Here is a 12,231-nt window from a genome sequence, read left to right as displayed (position 1 = left end):
CTTTAATCAGCTTCACATATTAAAATGGGGTGGGGTGGGGGCAGGGGGGTAACAAAAGCAGAATTTTTATGAGCATAATAAATCATATCCTCTGTCTCCTCCCTTGCTGCCCTCATCCCTCCTGCACGCTCCCCTCCCTCCGCCTCACTCTGAGTGTCATTCATTACAACTGCGATGATCCATCGCACAAGAGAGCGACGACAACGCAGTGCAAGACAGTGTTCTATCCATCTATCCATCTATCTATCTATCTATCTAGACTGTATTGACTCTGACTCTGTATTCAGTGTGTTGTTCTATTGTGCTTGTTTTTGAAATGACACAATGGGCAAAAAATTGCACTGCGAGTCCTTTGAGACACAAATAGCATCAAAGTACACAAACCAGTCAAAGGTTTGGACACGCCTTCTAAGTCAATGTGTTGAGTTTTTTTTTTTTATCTTTACAACTTTCTCCACTGCAGATAGATACTGAAGACATCAAATATATAAGCAAGATATATGTAAGGATGCAGCAAAGAAAAACACTTTCAATAACTCTAAATATGCTTTTTATGAAAGGAGGCTACTTTGAAGAATTGAAATATAAAACAAGTTTTTATACTCTTTTGTTTCCTCCATAATTACATGTGTTTCCATATGTAGTTTTAATGCCTTCAGGGAGAAACTGCAATGTCAATAGTCATGAGAGTGAAAGATGTTGTTGTTATCATTATTATTATTATTATTAAATATATATATTTTTTATTTGTTGTTGTTGTTGTTGTTGTTGAGCACTGTGGGTTGCATCTCTTTTGTATGAACAGTGCTATATAAATAAACTTTTGTTATTATTATTATTATTATTATTATAGATAATTGTTGATATATTGGGAGAGATATTGTGATACTGAGCCCTGTCTGTTTTCCAGGGTGGCAGCAATGCGCTGCCGTCGGAGGGAAACCAACAATGCCGACACCCACGTTAGAAGCCAGTGTGTGTTTCTCTGCAGTGCCCTAAACACACTGGAGCCCCCAGCAGTCAGTGTTTGTGTGTAATGAATTCTCCAGTTGATCCAGGGCTGCATCCTGACAATGAGACCAGCGCCTGGGGACAGGAGGCGAGGCGGTGGGAGGAGAGCCAGAGATGGAGAACACGGAGGAGGCAAAATCAAATGGTTGGTGTTGGGTTTTTTTTTGGGGGGGGGGTTCCTTTGTCACCTTGACCCTCATTGTCACGGCTTATTACTGTATGCTAATTAAAGGAGTGACAATTTAGACAATTGCCAATTAAAGGCAGTGTAAGAGGTGGCAGGAATGATAAGGGCTAAGAAATAATCTCACACTCTCTCTCACACACACACACACACACACACACACACACACACACAAACACACACACACACACACACACACACACACACAACTCATAACTGTCTTTTCTTTGCTCATTAGAAAGACAAAGTACTGCCACTGACCAGTACCTTGTGTGATCGGTATTTGGTAGAGTGGATTAAGTTGCGTAATGAGCAGTAATAAGTCACCAAAGCCCTTCAAAATAAGCACAAGCTGCCTATTGCAGGTTGTATTACGTCTCTGCCTTTCACACTCACTCATGAAGTGGCAGCAGGCTGCTTTAATAAGTCTGAGCCAAAGTCCCATGGAAAAACACCACAAATGTGTGTGTGTACATACTGTATATCTATGTAAATATATGTGTCTATATTGTTTTTATTCAAGGTATATATATATATATATATATATATATATATACATATATACATATATATATTTATTTATTTATTTATTTATTTTTTAATGCTGTGCTGTCTGTCAATGCTTGTGGAGCAGAGTTTGTGACAACATCAATGTGTCCAACGGGCCTGGACCCCTCTCTGGTTGGAGGTGAACAGAGGGCTGCTACTGGATTACTTGCTGGCTGTGTAGTTATATATTTTTTTTTTCTTCCCACAGTCCACATGTACTGCAATCGGAGCTATTTGAGAATCATGGCAGATGACAAATAGCGCTTGTCAAAAGTGCTGCCACACACACACACACACACACACACACACACACACGCAGCCTCCCTACTCAGCCCTCCAGCCAGCACCTTAATCTCGCCTCTCAAGCCCTCACTCCAACATGATGACTCTGGCTGCGTCCGTGCCGCTGTCACCAGGCTCTTCCAACCTCCGCTCCTCTGCTGCAGCACTGAGCCACACTGTTTGCAAGTATCTCTCAGTGTGTGCGAGTGTGTGTGCGTGTGTGTGTGTGTGTGTGTGTGCGAGTCAATGACGATGGATGGATGGCGCTGCTCCGATTGTAAACCACCGCAGGTTGTGTTGCTTGAGTGGCCCTGGGAGCAATGGGGTCTCAATCTTCCATTACAGGACCATGACCAATGAGTTTGTGAACACGGGAACAAACACGACCGCAACACACACACACACACACACACACACACACACACACACACACACACACACACACACACACACACACACACACACACACACACACACACACACACACGGAGTGGGGTCTCAATCTTCCAGTAATAGACCTTTGACAGAAGGCTGCCTCGCAGGGCGCCAGGTGGGGGAAGCGAGCAGCGCCGGGCCCAGGGTGGCGACGACACCAGTTGCCAGTTGCAGACGCATGCAGCTCGCTGGCTAGCACATCCATCTCTCACTGCCATCAATCCACTGAGAATCCACCTTGTCACAATAGTCACTTAGCACGCTAGTCCGCCTGCTACTGACTTGCCCTCCAGGACTTCAGGATTGGTTCAAGATCCCCCCCCCCCCCCCCTCCCCTCAGTGGGTTACTAGTTAAAGCCAATAAAAAGCTGCGATGGCTGTGTTGTCATTGAATTCATGACTGTGGGAAAAAAGTAACTTAATGGTCCAGTGTGTAATATTTGGCTTGATCTATACTGGTAAAAGTGTAATATACTGCACATAAACACATTATTAAAGTGAATACTTGTACAATACAAGTAATTTTGTTTTGTTTTCCTACACATAGAACAGTTCAAATATGTATCTATAAGGATCCACTGCAATACGCAGTATTTGACTATTTTGATTCAAAGCAAAGTTTTTCGGTGAAGCTCGGAATTTCTTTATCTGCATTTAAAGATGAAGTGTGCAATATTTGGAGATTTTGAGGAGAAACGGTGACATCAAGTGGTTGCCGCTCAACCTCCCCCCTCCTGAGCTTGCCAGTGAACTACGGTGGCCTGCACACGCAAACCACCTGGATAGCTGGTCCACCTTCTTCTTTGTTGGTTTTAATTTGAGGATGTGAGCGTCCACCCTAACTACGAGACGGATTGTCCAAGCCGGGCATCCTTAGAAATATGGCGGTGCAAATTGGCAGCTAACTGGGAAAAAGTGTTCTGTCAATCTCTATAATGAGAGCCTTGCAGCAAAAATAAAGTACGATAAAATCCAACTTCTTCTCACGTTTTTTTTTCCTCCTCAGGACTTTTGATCCTCTGCAGTTATTTCCAGAATCGTCTCAGAACGTTTGACAAATATTTTCGCGCGGAGCTGCGAGGTCATCAAAACCAAGCCGCCGACGCTCGACTGCGTCGGCTGCTTCCAGGGGAGTTAAAACCGAATCGCGTCCCTAAGACGACGGAGCCTCGCATGAGACCAAACTTTGGCGAAAAGTTGTCTGCCGCTATCTCGCTCTCTCGCTCGCCCTCTGACTGCGGCTACTGACAGCGAGCTGCAGCGCGCGCCCCCTCCTCCATCATCTTAGGGATTCCCCCCATTGATACCTGACGGCTAATTCCACCGAGCAGCCCTGCCCCTCCCCCGCCGCCTGCCCCCTTCCTGGGACAGCCCAATGAATAATAAATCTTATTATTGACAGGGCCTGTTTCCGCTGCCATCCTGCGCTCCCGTCCCCTGGGGCTCATCCCCCCCGACTCCCACCGCTCCACTGCTCCGAGCGAGACACAGGCGCCGTGCTAACATCGGATTTAACAAGGGAGTAACCGCAATTTAATAACCTACTGTGAGACGGCTGTGATTATGATAATGTGAGCGCTCCTTGTCTGACAGCCTGCGTGTGGAACTTTGTGACGGACGAGCCAGAGGTGGCGACAGAGTTTCCAGGAGTTTGATTCTCCGCACAGGGAGCCCATGTTTTGAAAATGGTTCAAAATACAGGTACTACACAGAACATTAGAATCTCCTGAAAAGGTTGCTGTATTTCTGCAATTCAACTTAAAAGGTGAATGTGACATATTATATAAAGGAATAATATGCAAATCAATATATTTCAAGTGTTTTATTTCTTTGGATTTTGCTGATCAGGTCTTGCAGCTTTTTATAATAATTTTCTGAGTTTGTGGGTTTGTGGTTTTAATAAGCTGAAAATCAGCAAAGTTACAACAAGGAACTGCTTGAGATGTCAATTTGCGTGGAATGGCTCAATAAAATGTGTTGCTTTCATCTTTTGTATTAAATTGCCAAAATAAAACAACTTTTACTTGATATTCTCATTTTTCGGGCAGTACCTGTAGTTGGTAAAGCAGCAAAATGGTCAAGAAAATGATCAAAAGACACCTTGCTGAAAAGAGATGCTGCTGCTAAAAAAGAAAAAAAAAAAAGAAAAAGAAAAGATACTGGTGATTTTTTTTCTGTTTTGTTGTTATTTTTCTTTGCTATAAAAAGTCTTGGTGTGGGTTGGTGAGTTTACAGGTTGAAGCAGAGGAAGGAGGTGGCATAGTGTGAAAGGTCTGCAGTGCTTGGTTGGTACAGGTGATGTAAAACTCTATTCTATTGTGTTTTTATGATTATTATTTGTGATGTCCGTACGATGTCCTTGAGTGCCAGAAAGGCGCCTTCAAATAAAATGTATTTTATCATTATTATTATTATTATTATTATTATTATTATTATTATTATTATTATTATTGTTATTATTATTAGAGTGGCGATAGTCAATAAATCTGATATACCTTCTATGGTTGAAGGTTTTCAATACAGCGTACAATATAGCACTTTTTTACACTGTTATAATGGTTTTAAGGCTGAAGGCCATGGCACTGAGGATTAGCACAGTGCTACTGTGGAAATGGTATTAATATTGCTGCAGCCCCTTCAGTGTTAGGGCCTGTGCTGGGCCTGCCTGTGTCTCCCTCCCTCTCTTTCTCCTCAGATCCTGAGCTGATTGGAGCAAAGGGCTCTGAGTGGCGCAACGCACAACACCTGGCCAGTGTTCTGTGTGGTGTTAAAAAGCCCCGCCTCCTTGCCAGTTCTCTCTCTAGCATGCTGGGGACAGCAGCGCATCTTGGAGGTGGCACAGTTGTTGTTTTGTCGCACATTCAGTTTAGTTTGGGACTTTGGTAATAAATTGAATATTTCTTTGTCCTTTCACCTCTTTGGCGCGGCAGTCGAGCCAGGTCGCGTCAATATGGAGTGCATAGGATTGCCGTTAGTGCTACGCAGATACTGAATGCCTGTACAAGTCTACTTGTTCGGTAGCAAACAAATTCGAGGTGCGAGCAGGCACAAGCTGGCCCTCTTTTGAATGTCTTTCTCTGTAGCAGTCGAGTGGAATCAGTCCAAGAAAAAAAGAGGGTTATGATGAACTGAGGTGGACTGAGATGAAAGTTGACAACACAAAAAGGTGGTTGTTTCTGTACCAGATTGTGTTTGTCCACCTCACAGCAATGCAGTGAGAGTGAATCGTCCAGATCGAAAGCTTGGTTGACTTCTCTGTCGATAGAGCAGCAACAACAAAACTGTTAAAATCTGTATTGGGCTCAGTGTGCCCTGGCTCCATCCATGCTTAGCAACTAATGAAATTTCATACAAAAAAAAAAAGAAATCACAAATCCATATTTGTATCTCCACCAATGTACAAATCACCATTTCCAATCCACTGGGGTTCGATTCCACTGACACAGCCCATTATGGCCACCAGTACCTGTTTCAGCTGTGACAAAACCTGAACAATTAACATTAAAAATGATCAGTGGAAGCCTACATCAGCACCAGTGGGACAACTGTCTCCCATCACCAAAACCCCCTCCTGCTGTGAGAAGACCGTAATGAATGAGCCAGATATTGATGTTGCAAGGGCCAAACAAATGACATTTGGTGCACAGCCATCACAACGGGTTTGCTCACAGCGTCAAAGTTGGACAGAAGAACCCAATATTGTAAAATGAAATGGATTATGACGTTCACATTATGTTCAACAATGATCAAACGGCAGTTGGGAAGATTAATACTACGAGGACTGAAAATGTAAAAGGGGCTGCGAGAGCTTCAAACACGGGAGACAAAAAGATAAAAAATAAATAAAAATAAATAAAATTTGTTATTGACTTTATTGTACACTGCTAGTCAGAAGTTTGGACACGCCTTCTCATGCAGTGGTTTTTCTTTCATTGTAATGACCATTATTACCATAGATTCTCACTGAAGGGATCAAAACAATGAATGAAGGAAACATGTTTGGTGTCATGTGGTAATCAAAAGTTTCCGATTTGAATTCCTTCAAAATAGCCGGCCGCCACATCAAACATTTAAAGTTATTTGACAATGTTTTCTTCGCTACATAATTTCATATATGTTGCTCATATATTTAGGGTCTTCAATATGTATTGTAAATACATACATATTGAAGACACTAAATGAAAAAGAACATTGCATGAGAAGGTGTGTCCAAACTTCTGACTGGTAGCGTAGCTCCATCTTAAATTAAAGTGATTAACATATATTTATGTATGTATGTATGTATGTTTGTATGTATGTATGTATTTATTTTTAAGCATGACGGTTGGAGTCGCAGTCCGTGTCCTTTTTAATTCCTTTAAGTAATACGGTACACGGCCTCGATCCATTCCTGCGGTCTAAAAACAGCGCTGCCTTCAGAGAAGCGCCGTTACTCTCAAGAGCGACGACAGACAGATGGCTGCGCATTAATCAGTTGCTCTTCGCTCGCCCCGTGACATCACCAAATTAACACTTGCCTGAAAGCTGAACGCCAGAGAATAAACAGTCTTTATTTTGGAGAAAAGTATTTCTGTAGGCCCGCGCGCCCTTAAAGGGGGCTCCATTAGAGTGTGTATGTGAGCGACAAGTTGACAGGCCCACAGTTGCTGTGAGGGGTGGGGGGTGGGGGTGGGGTCCTCACCATCAGCTGTCAGGCACTACAGTGATGTCACCACAGATGGGGGAGGGGTGGGGGGTGTGCGGGAAGTGTTTTGGGTAGGAAGAGGGGGGGTTTTCTGTGATGTTTGGGGGTTGTTGAGGGGGTTATGGGGGGGCCGTGGGGGTCTTGGCTTGTGGCTTCGTCCATCATCACAGCAGAGCCATCAGCTGTAACCTACACCAGCTGACCCCGGGAAACCTTTGGGCTCATCGGCAGTGGGAGTGGGTAGGGGGAGCTGGGTGGGGGTCACTTGTTGGAACTGAATACATTTACTGCAGTCACAGTATTTTGCAGTATCGCTTTTACGGTTACTGGAAACTAGGATGTCTTTTCTTTTTCAAAACGTCAAACAAGGACAAGTGGAGTCAATCTGAAACACTGTCATGCACTTATATAGAAGAAAACAAGGAGCTGTAAGCAGTACTCCACGAGTAGATGTCCCCACTGGGCCACCATGGACATCAGACCTGCAGAGACCATTAGCAATTTACTGTGGAGTGTTGCGTGGTTTTTCTTCTGTATTTTGTGTTTGTGTAAATCCGTGACGTTAGCAGGCTGTCGCTGCGTTTCCATAACAGTATATATTTCTAAAATAGTACAAAAGAGTACAATTACGATTTGCAGGTGATTCCAGTGAATGAAGCGCAGAAGCTGTAATTCTCGTCAAACCTCGTCCCGTGAAAATTTATCGAGAATTGCATTTTGCTTTTGTTTGTTTAAGTTTGTTTGCTGTCCAGAATGGTTGCTGTATTTTTCTCTTTGATTATTACAAGCAGTTGTATAAAACATTCCGTCTCCTCAAAACCTTTTAGCCATATCTGAGAGGTTTTTCGAAGAGGTTTTCCACGACCAGTTTTTTATTTCGATATTTAGGTTTTGCGCAAGTCAAGGGCTGATGGAAACGCAGCTTACGTTCCTGCTATCATTGAGCGGTGTTGATTTGCAGAATTGGGAGATCAGACGATGAGGTCTGGCTGCATGTGTTAACGTGACGACTCTCCTTGTACTCGTAAAATACGTGCCAATACCAAGGACACACATACCAGTTGCATATCAATGTATTTAACGATTTCTGTTAAATTTGTGTTTGCACTGCAGTAAAACTTGTGACAGTCGCCCCATATTCCAGAAAAAATATGTTGATGAATGTCCAAGTAACAGAACATCTGTGCAAAAGTTAATAAAAATCAAAGGAATAATATGTTTTGTCTTACTCAGTGCTCGGTGTCGGTGAGTATTTGATTGCTCGTACTATACTCATTCTGTCAAAAGGTGGCATCCTTTTGCTTTAGTCTTAAAATCACAATTTTTCAAATAGCTCCTTTGATACTTTACCCTTGTTATACCTTAATTAGCTGTAAATGCTAATTTGCCTGTTGCAGACGGAATAAAAGATTGTTTGATCTGATCTGATCTGATCTGATCTAATCTGATCTGATCTGATCTGATCTAATCTAATCTGATTTGATCTAATCTGATCTAATCTGATTTGATCTGATCTGATCTGGGTCTATTGTCTCGGCCACAATCCATTGTTGTTTAACAAACACATGAAGCAAACTTTTATAAAATGACAATATTGTTGATGAATAAAAATACCATCATCCTTGAGTGACGTGCAGGCACCTTGACAGCAACCTTGATCAATTATTTAATGCTGATCGTAGCCGTGCGTGCTTCTCCAGAGGTGCCTTCCTGGTCGCCATAAAGTGTATCAACAACTTCACAACAGCACGCATCTCCTGTGAACTCTGCATTGACCCCGACCCCGACCTTGAAAGCACACGGAGAGCCGCAGTCGGTCAGGTTGTGTCCACCACTTCCTCATATCCAAGTCCCATATGTCACATGCACATATGTCATACATGGAGACTGTGTTGGCTTTGGTCAGAGGCATGACTGTGGCTGTCAATCAACCAATCCCTTCAGAGACATTAGAAGTGAAGGCCCGGGGCTCTGTTCACTTAAGGACTGCGCTTATTTCACATATTATCTGTCAGTAGAGAACTAAGATGATCAGAGAAGACTTGAGGATCTTGTGACTGGGGGCACATGAAGGTTAAGTGAGTGCATCCCCCAAGAGGAAGCTGTGATTTCTCAAGGGACGTAGATCTCTGTCTTCAACAATGCACATCAAGACCCTTTGTAGCGTGAAAAAGAACGAAGTTTGCGAAAGAGTTGAACAAAATAAAATGTAAGCCGATGATCATCTAGTCTTTTTGCTGTTGACACTGAATAAAAAATGAATACAATTGAAAATTGTTTTTAGTTTTCAGATTAAATTGATGGATTATTTAATTTTAGTCATTCGAAGTTTTATAAATATCTTTAAATTTCGAGATCTTTTATTTGTTACTATTTACTATATCTATTTGTGTTAAATTCCAAACAAGTGATAAAGGCCATTTTAAAAATCACAGATTTTTCCTTTTGTGATACAATCTTCACACTTTGAAGCAGACTGGCGATAGCAGCAGTAAACTACTGAACAATGTGTCAAAACATCAACACATTTACAAGTAACAGAGAGAGAGAGAGAGAGAGACTTGCACTTACACATATATGGGCTGCTCATTATCTTTTTGAGTTTGCAGAACTTAAAACTATACTTAAAAAGAAATAATGTAGGATCAAGATTGAGAAAAACAAGGATTAGAATCGAGATTCAAAACATAATGCAAAGTCACAACTAATGAATTGCTGCTTCCTTTATAAAACTACTTAAAGAGCCATTGTTCACAGCACAGGAGGTCCTATGAGGATGCGTGTGTCACTGTTTACTTGTCTGAGAGTCTGGTGTATTCAGTTACTGCACTGACATGAGCCTTTGGATTGGAAAGTTGCCTCCTTGACGAAGTATGAAGGTTTGAGTGTTCCGTGAGAGAGATATATGTATAAATAGTCAGTGTGGATTTCCAGATGAACCCTTGGCAGTGACGCTGATATTTGACCTTTAGGGCTGGACGTCATTAAGAATGCTTGCTAGAATAACTAAAGAACCGGTGCATAAAGGTTCCCCTTGGCGCCAGGCCTCGGGTCCGCTCAATCAGAGGGGGACAACGCTCCTGGAGAGGCTCGTTGCATCCACGGGGGTAAAAGGTGAGAGTGCAGGGGCTAAAGGTCAGGACCAAGAAAGGACGGCGATGGCGTGATGAGGGAAAGTCAAGTCGCTTGTCGGCTTGGGTGCTAATTTGGTGAGGGCAGAGGGCCAAGGGGCCTCCACCCCAACCTCTCGGATCCTTCAGAGGAGCAGCAAGTGAACTGGAGACAGCAGGATCCAAATAAACAAACCAGCCTCAGCCATCCCACCAGTGTCCCAACACTTGGACACTTCTTTCACTGAACATGGGTCAAAAGTTCGGACACACCTTTTCATGCAATGCTTTTTTCTTTATCTATGCAACTCTAAATATTGTATGAAATGTGGCTATTCTGAAGAATTAAACTTTGTTTGAGTTATTTGACACTTTTATTGTTTCCTACATAATTCCATATGTGTTAATCCGTAGTTTTGATGCCTTCAGTGAGAAAGTGCAACGTCCACAGTCACGAGAATGAAAGAAAAGACATTCAGTTCAGAAGATGTGTCCAAACGTTTGACTGCTAGTGTCCGTGCATGCCTTTCATTTTCCTCATCCGGCCGCGACCCTTCATTCACCGGTGGCGTTCTGAGGTGCAGCTGCCAGGACTTAATTGGTTGCCAGGATCTAATTGGTCCCTTTGGGCTGTGGTAGGAGCTGGCAACAGACCACTAAAACGCTGATTGCAACCAGGAGGAGCAGGCATCTGCTCGGAGCTCGCAACCACTTGCGTCACAACGCACACACTCACACAGCCGCGCACAGAGGCATTTGAAATAATTAAGGTCCTTCAAAGTCATAGACGGTGCAGTGGACTCACCAAAGACAAGTTTGATTTGCTACGTGAAATGACTGAAATGATCAAAACGTCTGAGGAGACGCTGACGTCGGCAACCACAAAAAGTGGAAACCGAAAGTCTCGTAACATGAGAGAGATCCAACAGCTAACATCAAATCAAACTGGTAAACAAATGAATCCAACTTCAGTGTGTAATATTTGGCTTGATCTATCATTTTTATATTGGTAATAGCTGAGCATGCTGCCCATGAATACATCAATAATAATGTATACTCGCAGTACAACAAAAATAATTTGGTTTTCCTGCCCAAACAATGGTCCTTATGTATATATAAAAACATACATATAGCAAGTTAGCTGCCATCTTGCACCACCATATTAGTAAGGAAGCCCGGTGTGGACAACCCAGCTGCCTGACAGTGCGTATCGCAATTAGAGTGACTGCTCGCGTCCTCAAATAAACCAATAAAGAAGAAGGTGGATGGCAAGATGGCGCCGTCCGTGGCTGCTGTGGTGGTTCCGTGTGGTGTGCTCTGATGAATGTGCGTTTGGAACTACCGAAACAAATTCCAATGTGTTTACACAAATGGCAAATTAAGGAATCTGAATCTGTATCTGAATCCAAGTTTGGGTGCGCAGGCCACTGTAGTTCACTGGCAAGCTAAGGAGGGGGAGGGGGAGTAAAAGACAGCGATGTCTGTGCTTGACTGAGCCACTAGAGACGCTGTTGATGTGGTTTGACAAGCAGTTGTACAACACCGCCCCCGCTTTAACCAGCCAACCCCTTTCTCCACCTCTCTCTCTCTCTCTCTCTCTCGCTCTCTCTTTTTCTCTCTTTAACTCTGAAGCTACGATGACAGGAGACAAACTAGCCATTTCCCCCAGAACAACTCACCAGGGACAGCAGAAAATAAACTCCCCCAAATCAATACTCGACTGTGTTCTCTCTCTCTCTCTCTCTCTCTCTCTCTCTCTCTCTCTCTCTCTCTCTCTCTCTCTCTCTCTCTCACATTCTGCTCTTCCCCCCAGACTCACAGCCAACGGAGCCCCCTTGTAGGAACTCTATAGAAGCCTTTGAGTTTAAGTTGAGATGAGCAAAAGCGCTAATTTTGCTTACATCAATTTAAAAATCTCAATTTTGTTCATTTTGGTCCAGCTCTCCAGTTTGTTTGGGGATTCTGTTTTTTATTTA

The 12,231-nt window shown here is 43.1% G+C and overlaps 1 protein-coding gene across 1 annotated transcript in view; it reads right to left on the bottom strand.

The window, feature by feature from the left end:
• zc3h3 (zinc finger CCCH-type containing 3) overlaps positions 1–12,231 on the bottom strand; it is a 48,835-nt gene that overhangs the window by 21,532 nt on the left and 15,072 nt on the right. The window lies entirely within an intron of this gene.

Source organism: Nelusetta ayraudi, unplaced genomic scaffold, assembly GCF_046127955.1.
Source record: "Nelusetta ayraudi isolate G7.1 ecotype Tasmania unplaced genomic scaffold, CSIRO-AGI_Nayr_v1 ptg000084l, whole genome shotgun sequence".
Lineage (NCBI taxonomy): Eukaryota > Metazoa > Chordata > Actinopteri > Tetraodontiformes > Monacanthidae > Nelusetta > Nelusetta ayraudi.
Note: the sequence above shows the minus strand (reverse complement) of the source record. Positions and strands in the feature narration are given on the sequence as shown.